Source organism: Macrotis lagotis, chromosome 1 (genome assembly GCF_037893015.1).
Source record: "Macrotis lagotis isolate mMagLag1 chromosome 1, bilby.v1.9.chrom.fasta, whole genome shotgun sequence".
Taxonomy (NCBI): Eukaryota; Metazoa; Chordata; class Mammalia; order Peramelemorphia; family Peramelidae; genus Macrotis; species Macrotis lagotis.
This window is the reverse complement of record NC_133658.1, coordinates 528,858,256-528,885,657: the sequence shown is the minus strand read 5'-3', so window position 1 is coordinate 528,885,657 and position 27,402 is coordinate 528,858,256.

Here is a 27,402-nt window from a genome sequence, read left to right as displayed (position 1 = left end):
AGCTTTTACACAAACAAAACCACTATAACCAAGATCTAAAGAAATGTAGTAAATTGGGAAAAAATTTTTACAACTAGTGTTTCTGACAAAGGATTCATTTCTAAAATATATATAGAACTGAGTCAAATTTATTAAAATAAGAACAAGCCATTCCCCAACTGACAAATAGTCAAAGGATATGCAAAGGCAATTTGCAGATGAGGAAATCAAAGAAATCCATAGTCATATGGAAAATAACTCTAAATCATTACTGATTTGAGAAATGCAAATTAAGACATCTCAGAGGTACCATTTCATAACTCTCAGATTGGCCAATCTGACCAGAAAGGACAATGATCAATGTTGGAAGGGATGTGGGAAATCTGGGACACTAATACATTGTGTTGGTGGAGCTGTGAACTCATCCCACCTTTCTGGAGGGCAATTTGAAATTATGCACAAAGGGCAATGAAAATGTGCATACCCTTTGATCCAACAATACCACTACTGGGTCTATACCCTGAAGAGATCATGAAAAAAGGTTAAAAAATATCACTTATACAAAAATATTCTTAGCAGTTCTGTTTGTGATGGCAAAGAATTGGAAATTGAGGAGATGTCCATCAATTGGGGAAATGGATTAATAAATTGTGGTATATGTATATTATGGGACACTATAGTTCTATTAGAAACCAGGAGGTATGGGAATTCAGAGAAGCCAGAAAGACTTGCATGAACTGATGCTGAGTGAGGTGAGCCAAACCAGAAGAACATTGTACACCTTAACAGCAACATGGAGGTAATGATCAGCCTTAATGGACTTACTCATTTTGTCAGTGCAATTCAGGGACAATTTCAAGGTATCTTTGATGGAGAATACCATCAGTATCCAAAGAAAGAATTGTGGAGTTTAAACAAAGACCTATCACCTTCAAATTTTTTAAGTTGTCTTATGTACTATGTAATTTTGCTCTTATATTTTATTTTTTCCTTAAGGATATGATTTGTCTCTCAACACATTCAATTTCAATCAATGCATAGCATGGGAATAATATAAAGATTATCAGATTGCCTGATGTGAGAGGGAGGGGGGGAGGGAAGGGGAAGATAAAGTATAAAATTCAAAACCTTGCCAAAAAAGATAGGTAGAAATTACTATTGTATATGTTTGGAAAACAAATAAAATATTTATATAATAAAAAACATCAAGTACCAAGAAAACTGAATATCTTCTTTTCAGGAAAAAAAGGGGACATTCAATAAAATAGGGGACTTTCAAACTTTCCTAGTGAAACAATCAAAGGTGAACATAAAATTTGATCTCTAGGTACAGGACTCAAGACAAACAGAGAAAGTGGCTGTGAAGGGTAAATTATGAGGGTTTTCATGCTGTTGAACTGCTTGTATTCATGCATGGGAAGAGGATACCAATAACTTCTATGAACCTTCTCATTTATTAGAATAGTAGAAGAAGCATATATAGACAAGGCACAGGAGAAAGCTAAATATGAAGGTATAATGTATTATAAAGATGGAGTCAAAGGAATGAATAGGAGAAAGGTAAAGGAAAGACAGAATGGGTTAAGATATTTCACATAAAAGAGTCAAGAAAAAGTTTTAGCAATTGACTAGAAGGGGGGGAAGGTGTGTGAGGGGAATGAGTGAAACCATTCTAATCAGAAGTGGCTCAAAGAGAAAATAATATATACACTCAATAGAAATCTCTCTTACCCTGAAGGAAAAAGGAAAGAAAGGGGAGAGGAGTGGGGTATAAGTGATAGGGAAGAGGGAAGATTGTGGGAGAAGGTAGTAAGATACAACACACTTTTTTTTTTGCAAGTTGGTGGAGTTGGGTGGCTTGCCTGAGTTTGTATAGCTGGGTGATTGTTGGATGTCTGAGGTGGGATTTGGGACTTATGATAAAGAATGTGATCCATCCCAGAGACAGAACTGATCATATCTGAACAAAGACCAAAGTACAATTTTTTCTTTTCCTCTTACTTTTTCATGAGATTTCTTTATCTTTGTGGGGGGGGAGGAATTATAATTACTCTTACAACTACTGCTAACTGTGCTTCCCTACATCTATTCCTCCCCACTTCCATTTATTCTATTCTCTCCTTCTCCTTTCACTTTATCCCTCCTCAAAAGTGTGTTGTGGGGCAGCCAAGTGATGTAGTGGACAGAATGGACCTGAGTTGTTTTGTAAATAAATAAATTAAACAAACAAACAAATAAATAATTAAGGTATTTTATATATATATATATATATATATATATATATATATAGTTTGTGATCATCTTCATTTTAGTTAGTCAATTAAAAACCTATTAAGTATCTACTAGTAGAAGGCAATATTAAGTGCTAGGGATAAAAATTGAGGCAAAAGAAAGACTGCTCTCAAGGACTTCACAATCTAATGGGGAAAAATAGTTTGCAAAATTCCTTACATATATTATCTCATTAGGTCCTCAAAACATTCCTATGATATAAATGATATTATTATCACTACTCTACAGATGACAAAATTGATGCTGAGAGGTTAGGTTATTTCTCCAGGATCACATAGCTAATAAATATCTGAGGTAGGATTTGTATTCAGTTCTTTTTTTTATTTTTTATTTTTTTATTATTTATTTATTCTTATTTTGTACAAATATTTTTTTATACACTACTAAAATATTCTTGTTTAAGAGTAAACATAATACTCCCTCCCCCTAAGAAAATATAGACCCACATAAGCGATAAAGAAAAGGGGAGAGGAAAAATTAAAATTAATAATAATAATAACAGCAATAATAATATTAAAATTGTAGATATGGTCAGGTGGCACAGTGGATGGAGCACTGGCCCTGGAACCAGGAGCACTTGAGCCCAAATCCGGCCCCAGACACCCAACAATCACCTAGCTGTGTGACCCCATACAAGCCAACACAACCCCATTGCCCTACAAACACCAAAAAAAGACCCAAAATAAAATAAAATAGTAATAATAATAATAATAGTAGTAGGGGTGACTGGGTGGCAGAAAGATTACTGACCTTTGAGCCAGGAGCACCTGGGTCTAAATTTGGCCTCAGACATCAAACGATCACCCAGCTGTGCAGCCCCAGGCAGGCCACCCAGTCCCATTTGCCCTTCAACACCCCCCAGAAAATAATAATAATAAAAAATGTGCTTCAATCTGTGTTCCAACATCACCAGTTCTGTCGCAGGTGGATCACATTCTTTAGGATAAGTCCATCACAAAAGTTACTTCCATATTTTTCCACCATTGCCATTGCTGATCGCAACTCTCTCCATTCATACTTCTGTACTACGATGAACTATATTTTCTCTCTACCTTCACTCTGTCTCTGCTGTAGGGTAGCTGAGTGGTGCAGCCAACAAATCCCTGGCCCTGGGGCCAAGAGGCCCTGAACCCACATACCACCCCTTACCCAGCATCCACCCAGCCCTATGGTCCAGGACAGGCCATCCAATCCCAGCCCCTTGCAAGAAGTAAAAAAGAAAATGTGTTATATCTGATCACTCTCCCCCCCCCCCCCATGGTCCATCATCTCCTCCATCACTCACATTCTCCCCCTTCCCCATCCCCCTTCTCTCCTCCTTACTACAGATGTCTATACCTCATTGAGTATATATGCTGTTTCCTCTCCTAGCCACCTCTGATGAGAGCAAAGATTCCCTCATTCCCCCTTGCATTCTCCCCTTCCATATCATTGCAATAGCTCATTGTAATAAAGAAAAATCTTATTATATGAAATATCTTAGCCTATTCCTCCTCTCCTTTTTCTTTCTCCCATTACATTTCCCATTTTTACACCACAATATAATCTTCAAATTCAGTTTTCTCCTGTGCTTCATCTATAAAAGCTCCTTCTATCTGCTCTATTAAATGAGAAGGTTCATATGAGTATTATCAGTATCATTTTTCTATACAGGAATACATGTAGTTCATCATCATTAAGTCCCTCGTATTTTCCTCTTCTCCTCCACTCTTTATGCTTCACCTGAGTCCTGTATTTGAAGATCAAACCTTCTGTTCAGCTCTGGCCATTCCAACAGGAACATTTGAAATTCCCCTGGTTCATTTAAAGTCCATCTTTTTCCCTGGAAGAGGAGGTTCACTTTTGCTGGGTAGTTGATTCTTGGCTGCATTCTAAGCTCTTTTGCCTTCCAGAATATTATATTCCAAGCCCTATGAGCTTTTAATGTAGTTGCTGCTAAGTCCTGTGTGATCCTGACTGCAGCTCCATATTTGAATTGTGTCCTTCTTCCTGCTTGTAATATTCTCTCTTTGACTTGGGAGTTCTGGAACTTGGCTATAATATTCCTGGGGGTTGGGTTTTTTTGGATCTCTTTCTCAGGGAGATCAATAGATTCTCTCCATTTCTCTTTTGCCCTCTGCTTCTAGGATATCAGAGCAATTTTCCAGTAAGATTTCTTTTAAAATGTGGTTAAGGCTCTTTTCCTGATCATGACTTTCAGGTATTCCAATAATTTTTAAATTATCTTTCCTAAATCTGTTTTCCATATCAGTTGTTTTTTCAATGAAATGTTTCCTATTTTCTTCTAATTTTTCAATCTTTTGGTTTTGATGCATTGAGTCCTTATTTCTCATAAAATCATCAATCTCCCTGAGTTCTGTTCTTTGAAGGATTGTTTTTTTCCTCAGAGAGCTTTCTTATCTTCTTTTCCATCTGGCCAATTCTGCTTTTTAAAGCATTCTTCTCCTCAATAACTTTTTGAACTGTTTTATCCATTTGACCTATGCTGGTTTTTAACATGTTATTTTTCTTCAGCATTTTTTTGGATCTCCTTGACTAAGCTGCTGACTTCATTTTCATGTTTTTCCTGCATTTCTCTCAATTTTTTCCTCTATCCCCCTCACTTGATTTTCAAAGTCTTTTTTGAGCTCTGTCATGGCCTGAGCCCAATTTCTGTTTTTCTTGGAGTCTTTAGATGCAGGAGCTTTTACCTCCTCATCTTCAGATTGAGTGTTTTGATCCTTCTTGGGATCACAGGCAAAGTATTTCTCTATGATGTTCCTCTTTTTTCTCTTCTTATTCATTTTCCCAGCCTGAGCCTGGTTTTGGGGTGTTTCCTGAGCTTTTGGGACACCCCCCCCCCCAACAAGGATCTCAGTGTGTGAGGCTCTGTCCTCCCTCCTGGTCTGTGAATGACCATAAGTACCCTCCTCTGCCATGGGGCTGAGGTGGGGGGGGGCTGTTGTTCTATGGGGGGCCCTAGACTGTGATCAGAATCTGAATGTGGTCAGAGCCCCAGAGTCCTGTTCCAGTGACAGTGGACAGAGCTATGCAGTCTCTCTTCACTCCCCTCCTTAGGCTTAGCTGCTCATGCCCTGGGGGCTCCTGCTTACCAGCTCCGCCTGCTTCCGGTTCCTGGATCTGGGCTGCCCTAGCCATGCTGCTAGCTGTGTGCCCTGAGGGCTGGACTTCATATGCTCACTCTGGCAGAGGTGCCCTGCTGTTCTCCCAAATTGTGCTTGGTGTTCCCTGAGATGTAGATGAGGAAACTTCCCCTGCTGTTGTGAGTCGTGGCTCCCAGTGCCCTGGGGCTGCCTCCAGGAGGCTGAAGTTCCTTTGCTCTGGCAGGCCACCCCTCTGGTGGGACAACCCTGTGGAGCCAAGACTTTCTGCTCTTTTTCCAGGTTACCTTGGGTTGGAGAATTGCCTCACTGGATCCCTCTGTGGGTTCTGTGTCTCGAAAATGTAGAGTCCTTAGTTTATAAGTTTTGCTCCAGAGCAGCTGAGTGAAGGTCCTCTCCAGTTGCCATCTTGGCTCCATCCCCTGTTCTTCATGACTTCAATACTCTATGAAATTATACCAATTATCTGAGCAGTTTGTTTGGGTTAAGGAAATCTAAATTAACCAAATATTTCTGGACGTTTTAGGTGATAGATAAATTGCTCAAGAAAATGAACTGACTGACATCAGCGATTTAGAATTTTTTTGTTTGTCTTTGTTTTAAGCAGCATCTAAGTTGAGTACTATGAATTAAGGTCAATTTCCTTAACCTTCTACAGCTATTGTTATAGTTCAATCAATCTTCAGGCATGTCTGACTTTTTGTGACCCTTTATGGGTTTTTTCTTGGCAAATACAATGGAATTTTTGCCATTTCTTTCTCCAGTTCACTTTTACAGATGAAGTAATGAAGGGTTTTTTTAAATTCCAGAACTAGCATTCTATCCTCTGATTCACCTAGCTGTCCCCTACAGTTATATCTTTCATCAATACTACCTCTAAGGAAAATAGGCACCAATATGAGGTGATTTAAAAATTCTAGGAAAACTCATCTTTGCCCCAAAGTAGCTCTATTTTTGGTCATGCCTAGCTACATGAAATTTCCATTAATCTCTGAGGAAGTATTTTGCACTAAATCATAATTCATCCTAATACTTTACACTGAATTATATTATCAGATTATGTTGCCAATCTTTTAGCAAAGCTTTGTCATAGGCAACAGATGGAATAAATTTCATGGAATAAAATAATTGAAACATATAATGCTAAACAATTGGTCACAGTATGTGAGTACCTGGCTTCCAGCTGGTAGAGAGAAGAGGATAGAAAAAGAAGAAAAGTAGAAATTAATTCCCATTTCACCATTTTGCCAAAGACTAGTCATTTCTACTCTACTGCCTTACACTTAGCAAGTATTACTTAAGTGGAATAATAGAATCTGGAACTGGAAGGGATACAAAAGAGCACCAAGTCTAAATCTCTCATTAAAAGATGGGAAAACTGAATCCAGGGAGGTTGGATAACTTCTCTAATATCAATACTATCTATAATGACAAAGTAAAGATTAGAATCTGGGGTCTCTGATTCCCATTTCAGGGGGATTGAATGATGTAGTTTCTGACTGAGTGATATCCTTGATGAAATATTGAAACATCTTGAATCATCAAAAATTTAATCATGTTCAAGCTACTTCCACTGGGAAAGAAGACTGTACTGGCATTTTAGAAATATTTGGAATAACTAAGGATTAAAACAAGAAGTATTTCTCATTAACCTCAATCAAACAGAAAATTTGATTCAATCATAAGATCTCATTATTGTAATATCTCAGTTTATAAAAATGTAATAAACAAAGCAAAAAAAAATCTTGAAACAATATAAGCAGGAACAGAAGGAAAGTGGAAAGAAAATTCCTTCATTTTACAAGTTATTAGTCATAATTCATAATTATCATAGATCTAGATCTAGAAAGACTCTTGTGATATCTAGGCCAACCCTTACATTTTACAGAAAAGGAATTGAAGTCCACAGAATCAGGGTCATGCAGAATGTGAGTGGCAGAACCAGTAATGAATTCAGGCCTTATGATTCCAAGTTAGCACTTATTTCATTACACTACTACTTACTTATTGGTGATGTTAAAGTACTGAGACCAAAGTCATTGATATAGAAATCAATCAATCAGTTATCATTTACTAAGTAATTACTACAGACATATTACCTTAGAAGTATTGAGGATAGAAAAGAAATAAAATAAAATAAAAAGGCAAAAAACATACCCTGCCCTAAATGAGCTTACAATGTAATGGAAATAACCACAGTACCTGAAAACTTAGGACAATATAGAAAATTATAGCAGAGAACAGAGGAAATGATCCTGGAAATTATCTTTACTCTTACTGTTGGAAAGTCAGAGAAGCTGTTTTAGTCACTGGCATTTTTCATTAATGCATTTCACTTTATCTATATAGGTATCCTCTCCATTGAATTATTGGATTCTGCCTTGTTCTTTCTCACATGGATCCCATAGCAGGGAAATTCTGGCATGAGAAACTCATGGTTAAAATTATTATGAAAGTTATGCAAGCAAAAAAATAACTGTTCTATTGCAACCTGCTTATATTAAGCTACAGAGTGTCTTCCTTAAGATTAAACTTTGATTATATCAAGGATCAGGTTGGAATTTTTCTCTCATTCATATTACTTACATTCGTTCTTCAATTTTGAGGTCTTCTACCTCAATACTGCTACCTTGTAATTGTCAATGATTTCAAATATTTTATTATGAACCCAGATATCTCTGTTTATTCATGGTGAATTTATGGGAAAACATGGAAAAGAGTTTTATTGGATGTACCACAGTGGATGGAAGAAATCTTCATTAGTAGGACATTCATGTTGATGAAATCACAATTTAATATGACTTTTTTTTTTTACACATTATGATGTATATACTACAGGGCATATTTTGGAGGCCCAAGTAACTTTTTCATAAGAGGGAAAAAAGAGGGTTTAGAAATTGAGGGAAGAAATGTATACAAAGAAACCCAAAGTGTTTTATTATGGTATAATGAATGTGCGTATGCGTATGCATATGCATATGCATATGCGTATGCGTATGCATATGCGTATGATGCCCCAAGTCTTAGTGAAGTTCTAAGATTTTAAAGTTTAAACATTCCCCAAGACTTTTGGGATTGACTAAAAATAATTTTTATTAGAGAATAAAATATAATGTATATTTCCTTATTGAAGACTATCCTCAGATGGTACACCAAACCACAGATTTAGAGCTGGATGCAACTCAGAGATGGAATCTGAGAATTATAGCCAAGAGAAATAACTATGAATAAAATCATAGAATCATTATTTTAGAGCTAGAAGAGATCTTAGAGATCCACTAATATCTCCCCCATCATTTCACAGAGGAGGAACTCAGATTGGAGACATTAAGTGAAGAGAAAATAGCTGACCTGGATTTTGAACCTACCATATTTCCCCATGTCCCCCTTTTTTTGAAAAATATGAGGTCTAAAAACTGGGAAGGTCTTATACAATGGTTGGAATTTTTTTTACTTGCATTTCCTGCTTTTTTTGTGCTTGTTGTCTTTGCGCTCATTATTTCTCATTTGCTACCATTATATTATGTTATGTTTTGCCACATTCTGCCCAGAAATGGCTCAGAAAAGATTTATGTACAGTGCTGAATTCAAGTTCAAAGTGATCCTGGTTGAAAAATTGAATGGAAATTGTGCTGCTGAATGCCAGTTTAGTCCTCCTCCAACTGAGAAAACATGCCAAGACTGGCTAAGAGAAGAAGAAACCCTCCTGAAAATGTCCTGGCAGAAGAAGGCCATGACTCAAGTCAGCCAAATGGACTGATTTAGAGAGGGAATTGAAGAGATGGATTGAAGAGCAAAGGGCATTGGAATTCCTGGATGCACAAAGATGGTTCAACAAGAGGCAATAAGAATTGCTGAGGGTCAGCTAGGTGGCACAGTAGATAGAGAATAGGCACAGAAATCAGGAGGACCTGAGTTCAAATCTGACCTCAGATACTTAATAATTACCTAACTGTGTGATCTTGGGCAAATCACTTTACCCCACTGCCTTACAAAAACTAAAAAAAAAAAAAAAAAAAAGAGTAAGAATTGCTGATGAAAAAGAAGTTACTGATTTCAAAGGAGGAGGACACAATTCAGCCTCATGAAATGGAATGAACTGAGCATGATCCACACACCAGATTTGCCCAAAGATGTCTGAAAGCTATGAACAGAAGATTCATTGAATTTCATAATGAATAAAACTTGAGTTCATAACTTTATGTAATATTATTCTTTTTTGAAATTCCAGGTCCCAAAATTAAGGTGCATGGGAAGTATGGTAACTCCTTTGACTCCAATGTTGGCACATATAGGTATATAAAGAGTCTTCCTTTGCATCATAACTCTGAACTATATTTTTACTAGACTTACTAGTCATAATTGTATAATGTCTCATATCCTTCAAACTTACATAAATGAAGAGTTTCTCTAATTGAATGTTTCCTCAAATAATTTATCTGATCATTTTTCCCATTTAGGGTATTCTATTATTGCTGTTATATAATTAAATAGTCTAAACTTTATGTCCTTTGAGTCTTGAGGTGTGACTTCAATCCTTCTAGATGCTACCTATGTTTTTGGGCAGTTACATTTCTGTAACTATTTCACAGTCTGGATTCAGTAATGCTTAATTAACTCTTTGTGTAGTGGCAAAGAATTGGAAATTGAAGGGATGTCCACCAATTGGGAAATGGTTAAACAAGTTATGGTACATGAATACTATGGAATACTATTGTTCTATAAGAAACCAAAAATGATTGAACTCCAGAAAGCATGGAGTGACTTATGGGATCTGATGCCGAGCAAAGGGCTTGGAATCAAGAGAACAATGCATACAACAATAACCACATTGTGAGATGAAGAATCTTGATGGAAGTAGCTGCTCTCAGAAGTCCAGAGAACTTGGACAACTGTATTTAACTGGCTATGAATTATATTATCCCCTTCCAGAGGAAGAAAACAAAAATAAAACTAAGTACTCACAAAAAAACCAACCTTCTGAATCTGATGAACACTTTATAAAAATTATCTCTTAAGTATCTCTTTCCCCTAATCCTACTTCCTCATACCAAAATAACTAATTTCTAAGCATGCTTATCAAGTCATGTATGTACAATGCTAATTTGACTGTTCACCACAGAGGGGAGGGAGGTGGGAATGAGAGTGGAAGGAAATTTTCTAATTTGAAAAATAGATATGCATATAGATGGAAATATATAAATAAATTTTAAAAATAAATAAAATAAACTGCAATACCTAAAGTCCAACTGCCCCTCCTGCTCCCTTTTCTTAAAGCAAAGCTGTCTTTTTTTATTTTTCCAAAAGTACACTGAAAACCTCTGCCAAAGACTGACTTAGACAGTGAATTCATTCTTGATAAAGTATGATATGACAAGTCCATTTATTATAGAAATACTCCATTCCTTCAGGACTTTTCTTTGGTATCTTTTTTCAGCATCCTGAACCAATAAGTCCCCTACCTCTGAACAGGCAAGCAACACACCATTCCTTTTAATGACTTGCCTTACCATTTATCATGGACCTAGTTAAAATTTCACAGAATCTTAAATTTAGAAGTGTCTTCAGAAGCTACTTACTTTTATTCATATTTAAATAAGAATCCTCTCTCCCAAATCTCCAAATTAGTGACCAGGTGGCCCATTTTACTTTTGGATCTAATTCTGTATTTCTCTTATTTCTACCTTTTGATCTTAATTCTCCCTGTGGATTCTAGACAGATTGATAGATGAGAGACAGACAGAGACAGAGAGACAATGCATTAATTATAAGGAAGCAAAGACCATCCTTGTTTTCAAGGTGCTTACATACTAACAGAAGGATGACAACTCATCAGGAGGAACTAAGAGAGAAGGAGTTCATCTGGCAGAAATGAGAGAGATCCAGGGTCAGCATTCATGTTACTGTTTATGGGTTAGAGGAGGTAGAAGACATGGCATGAGAAGGGATGGTTGGAGCAATTAATGAGGCAATGGAGGCAAATTGTATCCCTGCAAAATAAGGGAAATGCTTATTTTCACCCTACATTCCTTCAAAATTTAAGCACAGCTTCTAAATTGTCTCTTCTCAAAAGTAGGTGTCTTCTTAATCTTCATTACATGAAGCTAGTGTTCCCTATCCAAGATAATCTCTAACATATCAATGTTTTCTCTGTAGATGGTCTGATGATAGCAGCAGATAGGGAATCATAAACTTCCATGTTTTAGATGCTATTATTATCGTTCAATAGTACAAAATCTCATTAATAAGTTTGGCTATTATTGTTCTCTTTTGATTCATATTGAGCCTGCATTTCACTAACACCCTTTCATCTTTGTCAGATTATTTCCCTTTAGACATATTTTCCCATTTAAAAAATATTCAATATATATATATATATAAATAATATACATAATATATAATATATTAATAAAAGATATATAATGAATGGAGGAAAGAACACTGATAAATCAGTGTTCTTTCCTCCATTCATTTCTTATTTTTTATTATCAGTAGCTAGAATAAGGAAAATGTCAAGAGGACTGACATTCAATATACTTGGAGTGTATCAGGCTTACTAAGAATATAATGAGGAAATGTTATGGTGATCTTAATACTATATTTCTACCTCAGCTACTTCAAGGAACCAAGATGGTGAAGTTAGCAGTAAGTTGTTGGAACCCTCCCTTAATTCACCTCCAGTCATAATATAGTACCCCAAAGCAAATCTGAAATAGTAGAACCAGGACAGAGACAGGGTGAAACAATCTTTAAGCCCAGCTAACTTGGAGGAACTGGGGAAAGGTCCATCCCAATCTAATAAAGGGAGAGAGGAGGACTGGGGAGCATAATCCAGGATAGGGAACATTCCAGCAAGCCCTACCTCACCAAACCAGTGGGAGATTCTGAGCCCAGTGTGGTAGAACTGGCATATACCTAGACCAGGACCTCACTGCCTGCCATGGCATAACCAGGGGAACCATAGAGTCCAGCTCTGAGAATCACTGTTCTTCAGCAAAGCCCCAGGCAAACAGGCATCCTTCAACTGCTAGACCATGACATATTTCAGTATAGAACCAGGAAAAAGATAATCACCCCTCACACACACACCAGAAACCACCACTTGGACCACTTCATCACAGATAAGCTGCCAGCTCCTATAACAATTCAGAACTGAAAGTCACCCCCACCCATCCCCCCAGAGCAGCACCAAACATGATGATCCCCAGGGAAACATCATCACAGTACCAGGTAAATGGCCAAGACTTACACTCATTGGCATTAGAAGTCTGAGACAGTGCCTCTTCCATTCTAAAAGCAGAGTTCTGATTTAAAAGAAAGGGGAAAAAACCCTTCCTCCACCTCCCCTCCCCCAAAGATTAATAAAAACAACAAAAACAATGTTATGACCCTAGTAAGTTATTATGGTAACCGGAAAGACCAAGCCACAAATTCAGAAGAGGGCAACAATGTAAATACCTATGGGCAAATCACCCCCGCCCCCAAAAATGTGAAGTGGTCTCAAGTCCAGAAAGAATTCATGGAAGAGTTCAAAAAGGAGTATAAAAATCACCTGAGAGGCAGGAAAAAAACTGGAAAAATAAAAATAAATGCTTAAAAAGTAGAAATGGGCCAAATAAAAAAAAGGTACAAAAATCCACTGAGGAAAACACCTTTAGGAGTACAATTGGCCAAATGGAAAAGAAAGTAAAAAGCTAATTGAATAAAAAAAATATTTCCACTTCATTCTTTTTCAAGGGCTTTTAAAAAAGTTTAAATAGCTAAGATGACGATTATAGAATGAAAGCAGGACTACTCAATTATAGTTATGCTTCTCTTTCCTCTGCTAGGGAGAATAATTATTGGACCAGAAAGGACAGAACAAAGAAAACTAATAAGGAGTTAAATTCCATCAGTATGGATAGCTCCTTAGAATCATCATAAATGAAATAATTAAACATTGCATGATATTACACTGGTTTTTAAAAATAAAATTATGAACATTTATTATTAATGATAATAATATTTCTATAGTACATACTATAGAATGGTTTTTACAGTTATCTCATTTCATCTTCATAACAACTTTGAAAGGTAGTTACTAATAATATAATCCCACTTTACAAATGAGAAAACTGAAGTTTAAGTAACTTGCTCAATTAGTGTCAGAGTACAGAGTCTTCCTGATTCTAGGTCCAGTGCTCTAAACACTACACCACTCAGGTGCCTTAAGTTCATTTCATTTGTTTAGTATACTTCTGATAGACCCCAAATGTTGGAGTTGAACCCCAGTTCGATTTCTACTTAGTTGCCACTGATCATGTCAGCATCCACCCTTTTCAATAAACTCTAGTCCCAACACTGATTAAGACTGCTTTTGAGTTTCTTCTGTTCCCTTTTTTAAAGGTTTCATTGATATTATTTTCATTCTTTATTAATTTTTGGATAGTAATACCATTATTACTCACTGGTTCCATGTCAAATAACACCACTCTCCCTCAAACAGAAGCTGTCCTTTATAACAAATACATAAGTATAATAGAGCAAAATGAGCCACTCAAGTAATCAGTCAAGTCTTTATTAACTGCTTACTCTGGACAAAGGCAACTAGGTGGTGCAGTGGATAGAGCACTGACCCTGAAGTCAAGAGGACCCAAGTTCAAATCTGATCTCAGACATTTGACACTTAGTAGCTGTGTGACTTTGGGCAAGTCACTTAACCCTCAATATCTTGCATCCAGGGCCATCTCCCAGTCATCCTGATTCATATCTGGCCACTGGACCCAGATAGCTCTGGAGAAGAATGTAAGATTGGCGACTTAGCACAGCACCCCCCACTCAAATCCAATTCATGTCATAATAAAACTTCCCTGAAGTCATGATCTTCTTCAAGAATGAAGGGCAAACAACAATTCTAGGTGAAGACATTTACAGTGTTCTAAAGTCTCTGTGCAGTTTTAAGCCACTAAATCTTAAAACTAAACCAACTTTTTAAAGTTCATAAAGCTTAAAACTGCAGTAAGACTTTTAGTGCATCCTGTATGAAGAAAGGCCAAAACATACTTTCTACCCTGAAGGAACCTACGTTTCAATTTGGGAGCAAAAAAAGTACATGCATTACATATATAGTAAAGTGGAGAATTATCTCAAAAGGGAAAAGAACAGGGTGAAGACATGGAAAGCAGGAGAGGTCAGGAAAGGCCTCTTGAGGAAGGTGGGATTTGAGCTAGATCTTGAAGGAAAACATGGAAGCCAAGACATAGAGTTGATGAGGAGTAATGCTGTGTGAGGAGGGGCAATAAGACTTATGTCAATGGATCACAGAGTACACGGAAAACAATAAAAGGTAAGGAGATTGGAGAGGTAGATAGGAATAAAGTTATGTAGGACTTTGGAAGTCTAAAAGAAGATTTTTATATTTGATTCTGGGCATAATGGGATATCACTAGAGTTTATTAGGGTGGATCCTGATATGGTCAACTTAACTGAACTTAATAAATCACTAGCAAGTGAGATTGGACTCAAGTGGGGCACTTGAGGTAGGGAGACCAATCAGAATGCTTTTGCTGTAGTCCAGGTGAGAAGTGATAAGGATGGTAGCTGTTCTAGCAGAGAAAAAGTGAAGAGACAAGATTGACACCGAGGTTGTGAGCCTGGATGACTGGGAGAAAGGTGAACAAGGAAGGTGAACAAAATGAACAAGGAAGACCCAGGCTTTTCATTTCTGCCTTCATGTTTCTCACATCTACTCTCTGCTCACTCACTCACCCTTGTTGAAGCCATCATCTCTTACCTGAAATATTGCAATAATTTCAAAAATGACTCTTTGCCAAGAGATGCTTTCTACATATCTATAATCTATTCTACAATGTCTAAAGTGGTTTCCTCTCTCTCTCTCTCTCTCTCTCTCTCTCTCTCACACACACACACACACACACACACACACACACATTCACATCACTACCACCACAACCCTTTTCACTAATTTCAGTGGCTTCATATACTCAATTCCCATACATTAAGGGTATTTAAATCTCTCTTTTTTAGAATTTATATTTAAATTTTAAAATTTATTGTTTTTTAATTTATATAACATGGTTATATAATTTATATAGCATTTCTATAACATGGTATAAGAAAAAGATGATTGTACATGAAACCACAAATCTATTTTATATAGCATGCTATTCCTTTTAAATATGTAATAAAGTTATCACATAAATCAACTTTAAAATATTGTTGTTTTTCACTGAGTCAAGTCAACAAGGACTTGTTAAACACCTTCCAAGGGCCAGGCACTGTGCTAAGTGATAGAGATGAAAAGCAATAAAGCAATTTCTGCTCTCATGAAGCTCACAGTGGAGACAACATGCAAACAAATAATACAAAGACAATATAGAGAGGATAAATTTGAAAGGAGTCTTACAGGGAAGGTATTAAGAATAAGAAAGACTGGAAAAGTTTCTCTTAGAATTAGCTGAAGTCAAGAAAGAGAGATAAGGAAAGCATGAGATCCAATGAAAGATCTGGAGCTGAGGGGTGAAATGTTCTATTTGAGGAAGATCAAGGGAGCTAATGTCAATGGGTCTCAGAATATGGGGGTGGGATATTGGGGTAGGAAGAAAAGGGGAGGAAAGTCTAAGAGGACTGGAAAAGTAAGAAGGTGTCAGGTTCTAAAGAATTTTAAAAGGTAAAGAGAAGACTTTATATTTAATCTTAGAGGTAATCAATTGCTATTAGAGATTATTGGAAAGGAGGGGAAGGGGGTGATAGGTTGGATCTGCAATTTAGGTTGATCAATTTGACAGTTGAGAGAAGGATGAACTAATGCAATAAAAGACTTGATGCAAGGATATCAACCAGCAGTCTATTATAGAAGTCAAAGTATGAGATGAAGAGGGTGTTTTATTGTGTCTAAATGCTTGACAAAACTAATTGAATGTCATTTACAAAGAGGATTATTAGAATAACCTTGTAGGCAATAGGGAATCCTTATTCTTTATGGACTCTCTACAGGATATTCTCTACAACACCAGCAAACATTTGGGGTGAGCATACGTCTCCTTATTTTATATCTTCTTTGATGGTCTTTATATTGTGGTGGTTTGTTGAAGTTAACTTCTTGGTCATATCTGTCATAGAACTTTGTGTGAATTTTATTATGTGTATAAAGAGATACATTGAGGAGAACTTTGGGTTTTGCTTTTGGGGCTATCACATGGAAAACTTTGTGGAAGACTGATGGGAGAAGGACAAAACTTAAAGAAAATAGATCAATTGAGATCACTGTTAAAGTCCAAGAGAAAGGTGATAAGAACCTAAACTAGGGTCATGACTGAATGGGTGGTGAGAAGGGGATCAATGCAAGAGATGTTGTTAAAGTAGAACTTAAAGGAATTGGAAATTTATTTGACTGGGGTTGGAGAAAGAATAGGAATTAAGGATGACATTCAGATTTAGACTCCAAATGACTAGAGGAATGACAATGTCTAATTTAGAAAATTGTAGTAAATACAAGTATTGACAAGTCATGTGACACATCATTATTTAAAGAAGGCCATGTATCTTTCTTCCATACCTTTCCTTTTGACTATTCTTCTCTTCCCCAGCCCTATTTGAAAAAGAACCATCAGTTCTGCTTTGTCTAATTATGGTATAATTTTGTCAAAGAAGAAACTTCAAAAGGTATTGCCTATAAGAAGTCAATTTGGATCATTTACCTGAGAAAAATAATCTTTGATGAGTTAATTAGGAATAGCTAGGGTACAACTGTAAAAGCCATTAGAGAGTTGGATTCAATCATGCCAATAATTAAGAGAATTCAATAAGTGGGAGGAACTTTTTTTGAGGAAAAACACACATGATATGAGAGAGTATATAAATGTCACCTACAATAGTCAATTCAGAGTTGTTGTTTTTTTCAAAGTTCCATCAGTTCTCTCATTGGAAATGGATAGAAATTTTCATTGTGAGTCATTTCGAACTGCCTTAGAATATAGAAATTGATCAAAGTAGCTAAATCTTTCTCAGTTTATCATCCTTACAATATTGTTGGCTCTTGGGGCAGCTAGGTGGTATAGTGGATAGAGCCCCAGCCCTGTTGTCTGGAGGACCTGAGTGAAAACATGGCCCCAGACACTTAGTAATTACCTAGCTATATGACCTTGGGAAAATCATTTAACCCTTGCAAAGATAAAAAAAATGTTGTTGACTTGCTGGACAATGTTATCCTGGTTCTGTTTACTTCACTGCATCATTTCATTTAGATCTTTTCAGGATTTTTTTCTGAAATCACCCCTCTCATCATTTCTTTTAGTTCAATGTTTCTTTTACATTCATATTATCACAACTTGCTTGGCCATTCCCTAATTGATAGACATCCCCTCAACTTCCAGTTCTTTGCTACTACAAAAAGAACTGTGAGTCTTTTTGCCTTTTTATGATCTCTTTGGGATATGGACCTAGGAATAATATTGTTGGGTCAGAGGGTATTTATCATCATAACTTAGATGATACTTTAATAACTAATATTTGCAAAAAACTTTTCTCTCAATAACCCCATGAAATATGCCATATAAGTAGTATTATTCAGAGTTTGTTAATGAGGTAATTGAGTGTATAAGAAATAAAATGACTTACTCATGGTCATTTAGCTAGCAAATTTTTATAGCCACACTTCAAGTCTAAGTCCCTGATAAAGCCAGTGCTTTCTTCACTGTTTGTTAAATGGTTAACACCTATATTTTAAGTAACTCCAAACTAGTTTGGTTGGAGTTAGATATAGTATGATATAGTCATTATTCAGAAGAAAGATAAATGGGCAAACATGAAGAGAAGTAATATTTGAAGAGAAGCAAAGCAGTTAAATTTGTATCCAAGAAGTTTATTGTTTTTATTTAGCTTTCATACTTCACTATGGATACTCTGCTCAGCCAGATTACAATACTTCTATGCCTCAGTAGGATGCCCTTATGAGTTGCTGTGGCCAAGATATCACCTACAGTCAATATATGTTCCATTCTGCATTTCAAGTCCCTTCTCTAACAGAAAGTAGGTATGTGTTTCATTTTCATTTTCATTTTCATTTTCAGGATATTTCATGAATCAAAGTACTTAATTCTTTAGAAGTTGTTTTCTTTATCATATTGGTTGTTATTGTTTAACTTGTTCTCCTACCTCTTTTCACTTGATTCTGCATCACTCCATAGATCTTCCCTGATTTCTATAAAGCTATCCATTCATATATTTCTTATGGCATGCTAATATCCCATTACATTTATATACCATAATTTGTTTATCCATTACCAATAGGTTGGCACCTGTTGAGTTTCCAGATGAACCTTTATGTGTACAAAGATCAGTCACTTTACCTCTTAGACACATTCATCCAGCTTTTATTGATGACACCTTCTTATAGGAGGGGGCTGCAGAATGATCTTTAAACCATTTCAGTCTGTACCTACTGATTTCCTACTTTGCTTTCCCAATATATAATTTACATCATATGTATAATATATATATATATATATATAATATATATAATTTAGAGTCTGTCTCTTTCTTGAAGTCATGGCTGTTTTATATGATGTTGAATCTTTTACTATTAATTAAATGAATTTTTTAAAGATCTACTATGAGTAAGGTTCCTTGTTAGGCACTAGGGAACGCATGATATATTTCCTGCCTTCTAACTTTCTTCTGGAGCAGGGGGCAGTAATAGTTAAACAAATAGACAAATATAGGATAAAGAAAAAATCTAATGATTAGATAATCAAGAACAATTTCCTATATTGGAGGCAACTTGAAAGAAACAGGATTCAAAAGGAAGAGGAGAAGGAGTTTATAATTCATGGATAGGGAGTGATGGGAAGGGGATGAGGAAAGACAGGTTTGAGGGTAGTAAAGCATGAGAAAAGCTAGCAAGGCAAAGACCAGGAAAATGGGACTTGAAGCATCAAGACTGGAAATAGCAAGAAGACCAGATTGGTGAAAATGTATAATGAGTGAGGGAATATTATGTGGGCTCTGTGAAGGTAAGTTTAAAGAGAGATCATGTAACTAGGATATATACCTACAGTGAGAGTAACAAAGTTTTTCCTGTCTGCATCATAGAAGTTTTTCCAGATTTGATTCTTCAGTACTCTTAAAATTTTTAAAAACTTTGTTAATATCTCACTTTGTAAAGTATTTTTTATTAATCAATGAAATATTGTTACTTTTTAATTTTTTTGCACTAGTTGACAAAATTTCCTTATACAAACACACTAATACCATTGAGGAATTTGTTATTAAAATTTTCACATTTTTAAGTTAGTGAAACTTATTATAAATTATTAAGGGAAAAGGGGAAAGTAAGGAAAGGTCAGAAATCCAATTCTCTAATGTTCTTAGCTAGATATTTTTCATTGAAAAGAAAGGTTATTAATTTTCCTACTTAAGGAAAACTAGGCAGAGTAATATGGAGTTATATCTGAAAAAATATTTATTCTGAGAAAAAGATAGTTGTCTGATTTAATTTATAATTTTTAACTTAGGGAAATTGTATCTCTTTTCTATTTAGGACACAAAAAGTCAATATTCTCTTTAAAATTTAATTCCTATAACAAAATATGGAAGGGTCTTTAAATATGAAGAATAATAAGGGGACAGTGACATCTACAGGCAGTGTGCATTGATGTTAAGCATGATTGAAAAAGATTTACCAGAATATGGAGCAAGTTTAATTTTCAAACATGACTCTTACTCCAAAATTTGAAACTGTCATGTTATTGAAAATCAAGTGATCAGATAGAATTGTAAGACCTTTGAAGTTTCTCCCAACTTTGGGATTTGGGATTTTGTATTAATGAAGTACTAGACTCATAGAATATGGGTATACAAACACATGTATGTGGGTATATAAAATCTGAAGATCAAATGAAAATCTTTTCCAAATCTTAAAAGATCTGTAAATATGTGAGCTATTTTCCCTCAGTGAATATAAATTTTTTTTGGTTTTTTTTTGTAAGGCAAACAGGGTTAAGTAGGTTGCCCAAGACCACACAGCTAGGTAATTATTAAGTGTCTGAGACCAGACTTGAACCTTAGATACTCCTGATTTCAGGGCCAGTGCTTTATCCACTACACCACCTAGCCGCCCCTGAATATAAATTCTTTAGGATAAAGACTATTTTGCTTCTTTTCTTTGTATCCCCAACACCTAATAGAATGTCCACATATAGAAGTATATAGTAGGTATATAAATAATATTTAAATTTGTTAATTGGAACGATTATTTGGAGAGAAAGAAATACTGATTAACTTATAACACTGCTCTTCAAAATTAGATTGTCTGAGTATTCCTAAGATCATTGTCAAAAGATATCTTAGCTGTCAACTAGTTCAAATTCGTTCCTGGTGCAGGAATCTTCCTACAATGTTCCCAACAGACTTCATCTTCACCTCCAGTAATAGGAACCTCACTACCAAAGAAAGCAAACCATTTCATTTGGGAACAGCTCTAGTGGGTTTCATTCTCATGCTGAGACAGGTCTGTTATTTCTCTCCATTGGTCTGAGTTTTATTCCCTGGTGAGAAGTTGAAATGAATAAATCCAATTTCTCTTCTATGTGACATTCTGACAGATGCACTGGATGTCGATCCCATGGAACTATCTGTCTCTAATCTCTGCCATTAACTTGCTGTGATCTTAGACAGTGCCTGTATTACTCTGTGCCTCTGTTTCCTCCTCTGAAAAATGAAGATATAATATTCATAGCAACTGCATTTATAGTGGCGGCAAAGAATTGGAAATCAAGGGGATATCCATTAATTCGAGAATGACTAAGCAAATTGTGGTATATATATATATATATATATATATATATATATATATATATATATATATATATATATATATATATATTATGGACACTATTGTTCTATTAGAAATTAGGAGGGAATGGGGAATGGGGTTTCAGAGTAGCCTGGAAAGACTTGGATGGATTTATACTGAATGAGATGAGCAGAACAAGAAGAACATTATACACCCTAACAGCAGCATGGGGTTGATGATCAACCTTAATGGACTTGCTCATTCCATGAGTGCAGTTATCAGGGACAATGTTATGGTATCTGCAATGGAGAATACCATCTCTTTCCAAAGAAATAATTGTGGAGTTTAAACAAAGACCAAAAATTACCTTCAATTTTTTAAAAAAATATTGTCTTATGTATTACATAGTTTTTCTATCTCTAATATTTTATTTCTTCCTGAAGGATATTTTTTTCTATTTTTTCTCTTTTGATCAATGCATAGCATGGAAACAATGTAAAGATTATTATACTGCCTTCTGTGGGGTGAGGGGAGAGGGAAAGGAGGGTGGCAAAAAAATTGTAAAATTCAAAACCTTACAAAAATGATAGGTAGAAATTACTATTGCACATAATTGGAAAACAAATAAAATATTTATATAAAAAGAAAAATGAGATTCTAGATTATATATGATTGTAAGGTGGCTTCTTAACTCTAGATATTTGATCTTTTGATATACCTAAAAAATGATCTTGCCTCCCTTGTATCTTCATTCTATAAATTAGGCATTTGTACTTTTTATCTGATTTTCATAAATCATGGTTTTGAATATCCTTACCATATCATGCTTGCTCTCCTTTGAGCATGCACTAACTTGTGGTAAAATATGATACCCAACTGAACTCCATTTGATAATCCAATGCAAAGGAACAATAAGTCAAAACTATTAGGTAGAAAATAAAGTATAGATATTGCCTAAAGTTTATGGATCCATAGTTAAAAAATTTTGAGGGAATTTTAAAAAAGCTCATCAGTTAAGGAGAGTATTGTTCAGTTGGAAAAATCACAAAAATAATTTATATGTATATACATATATAGAAGTGTGTCTGTTCATACATATATTCAGATGTATTTATATATTCATATGATTCTACATATTCATACATCCATGTATATACAGATGACAAAGAGGGAAGAAGTGAAGGAAAAAAGGAAGGATTCAACAGTCCAACTTTGAGGAAATTAACATACATACACACATCTAGATATGTGAATAAGTATATAAATGTTAGTATTTATAAAAGTATTCCCTAATATTCTATAAGATAAAATGTATCTCTATCCTCATTTTACAAATGAGAAAATTGAGGCTTAGCTTACTGACTTCCCAAGGTCACAAAAATGGAAACTCAGAACTAGCACTCAAACTTTGATTTTCTGGTTTCCAGTCAAGATTCTTCCCTCTGACTTAACTCAATCATAAGCATATCAAAAATAAAATAACAATCCTAGGTAATATTAGAAGCTGTCAGAAAGTTTGTAGGTAGTCCTTGTTTTTTTGACAGGATAGAGAGTTTATCTCTAGGGAAAGTTTGAAATCTTTCTCATAATCTCTTTGCATGTGCTATTGTCTTCATCTGGCTGCAAATCAGTAGTTTCTGATCCTAATCTAACAGCTTCCACCTTTGAGGCAGTCTGGTATAATGGTGAGGACAATAGATTTGGAGCCAGAAATACCCAAGTCCATATTCCACCTCAGACACAAACTAGATCAGTGTCCCTGGATATCACTTAACTTCCTTATAACTCATTTTCCTTATCTAAAAATTAGAATCTTGAACTTAGACACAAGTCTTTTCTTCTTCTTCTTCTTCTTCTTCTTCTTCTTCTTCTTCTTCTTCTTCTTCTTCTTCCTCCTCCTCCTCCTCCTCCTTCTTCCTTCTTCCTTCTTTTTTTGATTATTCTCAGGTTTGAATTGATTCTGAAGTCCTTTCCAGTCCTGAGATTTTTCTTTTTTTAATTTTTTTTATTTAAGGCAATGGGGTTAAGTGACTTGCCCAAGGTCACATAGCTAGATAATTATTAAGTGTCCGAGGCCATATTTGAACTTGGGTCCCCAACTCCAGGGCCAAAGCTTTATCCACTGTGCCACCTAGCTGCCCCCAAATACCAGTCTTCTTTCCAGAATCAGTATAGCTAAGAAATACCAGGTCTGTGACAAGTAGACTGATCCCATGGCAGTTAAGTTCTTTGACCATGGCAACTCATGAAACCAAAAGTAAAACAAAGTGGCCCCCTAATCATGTACAATTTGTTCCTGAATCCATAGAAATATGGGGTTAAGGCTCAAAAGAAGTAAAAGAAGATGAAAAGTGAGTTTTTAGACTACATGTGAATATTAATCTAATTGTTGATATTCTACATGTGAGATCTTTGCCCAATATACAAATTAAAGAAATAAATCATGTTTAGCTTCACAACTCTTTACTAAATTTAGTCAGTCATAAAGATATTATAAAAGCAACTTAATGAAGTATTGAAAAGGTAATATGCAATAGTGTATAGAAGACTAGAGGGATCACAGATATTTCTGTCATCACAGAATCACTGATTTTGAGCACTAAGGTTTTCTTAGTGGTCTTCTAGTCCAACTAATATACAGAATGAATCCCTACAATGATTTTCTCAATAAGTGGTGGTTCAATATCTATTTGCAGATCTCCAAGGAAAGAGTGTCATGGAAGCAACACACATAAGCTTGAACCATCAAGATGATGAAAAAATAAGTGTCTGGCATTCTATAATCCATGGTTTCAGGGAAAGTTTGTCATGACTGAATAACTGAACAACAATAAAAGGAGAAAGAACATCCCATGTCTTGAGCCACCCCATTCTACTTTTGGATAGGTAAACAAGAAGAGAAGGAAAAAGAGAAAGTGTTCAAAAATCCAACTTTGAGGAAATTAACTTTGAAGTGTTTGGAATAAAATCAAAGAGTGGGCCCTAAGTCAAGTCTCTATACTGTATACTCCCTAGATTGTACATTAGATAGCACATGTACTTTTTTGATGAAAACTTCATATTAACTATAGTATGATCAAAATGAGGAGCTACAAAATTGAACAGAAAATACAATAGGTGTAAGGGATTCAAAGGCTGTTGGAAGTAAATTTAGAAAATTCATCAGTGGATATCTCTTTAGTTTCACATATAATCGATTCAATTCTTCTCTGTCATATATACCCCAACTTTCCATAAAAATCTAGACTCTTTCACACTCAGATCCATCCCATGATTAGACCTCTCTTTTGAAAGGAGTTATTTTTTGTGACTATTAGAAAGGCAGCCCCCATATCACCTCCCCATACTTGCAAAACCATTTGATTATTTCATGGAAATAGTATAGTGTAAAGTCAAGGTGTTTTGTTCCCTCTGCCTAAGCCAGGGGGAAAGACATGGGTGGAAGGAAGAAGAGGTAGTGGGCTATCATCTTTTCTCTCTACAAGAGGCACATTGCTCAGGAAATTTCCCTTTTCGGTGCAGAAGAGCATATCTCCAAATTTAAACTTGAGGTTACTTCAAGGTTAATGATCCCCCTTCCTTAATGAAAATGCTAAATTCCTGGATCATGATGACTGAAAAGTTTCCAAACTCCAAGTCTTCTAACCAGAAAGCAGGGAAGCAGAAGGGAATAGGAAACTGTCCTGGCCAAAATCCCCTTAGATATATTTCAAACAGATTCCACAATAATTCATATATATCTTTAAGAAGCAATTTTTAATTTTATTAGATATTATTAACTACTGCCAATTAGTGCATTGAGATGAAGAAATTATTTTTAGAAAGGATTTTAAGTCTGGTATTTTTATGGATTCTATTACTGTAAACAGTCCAAGAGTCATGTTAAGGGATAATTTGTTTAGAGCTAATATAATAGCTGGTGCAGGATCTTTAGTACAGCTAACGGTTTCACCTCAGGTATTTTTGTACCTGAGTTCTATCCAAGGGAGTACTATCCAAGTCAAAAGTCATAATCCTAACTGCTATGACCCTACTATTGGTAACATAGAATATCTGATGAAGGTAATAATATAGGACCTGCTGGGTGATCAGTTGGAGATGGTGGAGTGAGGAATTTGAGTAGCCTATATGCTCCCAATTTAGGACTTCTGCCTTTCCTATACACTCTTCCTTTATGGTCTCATTCTCAGGTTTAATATCACTATAAGCACAAATGAGATGGAATATCATAGTATTATCATGTTACAATTCTTAAAGCTCAATTCATAAACGCTATAGCAGCTGAGACGAAAGGAAGACACAATAAAAGGAGAGATGAAGAGACAGAACATTGAGAATGCATTCAGAAGGAGTGGTTTGTTCAGTCTAGCAGAAAACCTTGATGTGAAGCCCAGGAAGGAAGCTCACCTTCACTCAACCATGATATCAGTTTCCCCTATGCTACTTAGGTCTCTGAATCTCTCTTCAGAAAAAAATAAATTCTAAAGCCTTTAGGACTTTTCTCCTGTGCAATTTTAGTTTATGACATCAAAAAAATAAAAGAAGAGGTTTTCTTATATCCTGAAGTTTGTTTTCCCTTTAGCTACTATGATATACTACATACAATAGTTAAGAATGTTTTGGGGCAGCTAGGTGGCACAGTGGATAGAGTATCTGCCTTGGAATCAGGAGGACTTGAGGTCAAATCTGGTCTCAGACATATACTTTCCTAGTTGTGTGACCCTGGGCAAGTCACTTAACCCTGATGCCTTAAATCAATTTTTAAAAATGCTTTTAAAAAAGCATGTTTTAAACTAACACTTTTAACAACTCCCTTTCTTATATAACTTGATCAATTAGAGATTTGCAATGTTCACAGATAAATCAAATAGACATAGACTGAAGAATGAAAGAGGCCAAGTACTTGCAGAATATTTACTTTAGAAGTCTCATGTCCATGCATCATGAATGCATCCTATGACCCATGGTCTCCCTCCTTTCCCTGTTTGTTGCTACCTGTTTCATTGAATGAAACATCCTGGATTGATACAAGCCATTTAGGTCTTAGTGTGAGATATATAGTCATACTTTAAATTAGTCTCTAATTTCTCAGTTTGGGATAGGGATGAGAAGGTTGACATTCTATGAATGAAATAGACTATTTCTGGGAAGATATATGAATGAAGCTAACACAGTGGTTATATGAAACTAGTGCAGCTATCACTGAGATAAAGGGTCAACAAACTATAGCACAAGCTGAGAATGATTTTTATGCGTTTTTTCAATTTTTTTTATTTATTTAAGGCAATGGGGTTCGAGTGACTTACCCAAGGTCACACAGTTAGGCAATTATTAAGTGTCTGAGGATGGATTTGAACTCAAGTCCTTCTGACCCAGGGATGGTGCTCTTTCCACTGTGCCACCCAGCTGCCCCTGATTTTTATATGCTTTTACAAAAGCAGGTGGTAGGTTGAATTTGTCATTGTCATTCACTAATCCTTCACTTTGGGTCTCTATAGTTTCCTGCCATTGTAATGGTTTCACATAACCTTCCTAGTCTTAATCTAATTATCCCTCTTCTTTTCTTTTCAATCTAATTAGACTATTTTGTTATTGTTATTCAGTCATGTCCAAATCTTCATGATCCCATGGTCTGTATAGCATACCAGACTCTTCTCCCTGACTAACTCAATCATAAGCACATCAAAAATAAAATAACAATCCCAGGTAAAATATGGGTTTCTTCTCCTGGCTCTAACCACTTCACTCTGTGTCACTTCTTACCAGGTTTCTCAGATTTCTCTGAATCCATCTCATTTGTTACTGCTTATGGTACAAAAATAATCCTTTTTTAAATATGCTACAAATTGTTACAACCATGCTCTAATCCTCTGTCTCTAGGGGTCTGTCCAAGTTTATGTTCATTGTTTCCATGATACTACGTGTTCTTCTCACACTCTGTCATCCCCTTTTCTTTTTTGCCTTCATTCCTTTCCAACAACTGAGTAAGTTTCTCTGACCAGTCCAAGACTGCACATGAAGATAATCAGATGATTATAGGTAATGGAAAGATCAGAGAAGTCATAGTGCTTCAGATTCACAACCCAGAAGTCTAATAATTTTGAACAGAGATACTCAGAACAGTAAAACAGTAAAAGCCAGCAGCACTATGAACTACCAGTAAGTAAAGATCTTTCAATATGTTTTTTACATTGTCTTGGGGAACTGAAGTCTGCCAGTGCTCTGTGCACAGATAAT